The sequence below is a fragment of the Verticillium alfalfae genome, genomic scaffold (assembly GCF_000150825.1).
Source record: "Verticillium alfalfae VaMs.102 supercont1.1 genomic scaffold, whole genome shotgun sequence".
Classification (NCBI taxonomy): Eukaryota; Fungi; Ascomycota; class Sordariomycetes; order Glomerellales; family Plectosphaerellaceae; genus Verticillium; species Verticillium alfalfae.
In genome coordinates, this window is record NW_003315038.1 from 4,174,337 (window position 1) to 4,174,917 (window position 581).

A 581-nucleotide genomic window follows, 5' to 3' on the forward strand; every position below is an offset into this window, starting at 1 on the left:
AAAAAAAAAAAAAAAAAAAAAAAAAAAAAAAAAAAAAAAAAAAAAAAAAAAAAAAAAAAAAAAAAAAAAAACAAATAATAAAGAAAACAGAAAAAAAAAAAAGAAAAAATGGGAAATATTGAAATATTTTGAAACCGTGAAAAATAACAGCAGAAAAAGAAAAAAAAAAAAAGAATAAAAAAACAAAAAAGTCAAGAAGTGACTCGATTTCGATCGGGACTCGGCAGAGGAAAATATTGACAACGAAGAAGACAAGGAAGACAACAACTCCTCCCCACGTCTTGCGCCCCCGTCCAATCGAGCGTCCGCGACGCCCTCGCCTTCATCGAAGACGCCCTCGTCCGCTACGCGAGTCCCGACAGCCTCTCCCTCTCCTACAACGGCGGCAAGGACTGCCTCGTCCTGCTGCTGCTCCTCCTCGCCGCCCTCGCCCGCCGCCGCCAGGCCTTCATCGGCCGCCGTCGCCGCCGCCGCCCCCTACCCCGCCACCCTGCAGGCCGTCTACATCCTCGCGCGCCACCCCTTTGCCGAGGTCGACGCCTTCGTCGAGGCCTCGTGCGCACCCTACCCCCTCGACCTCG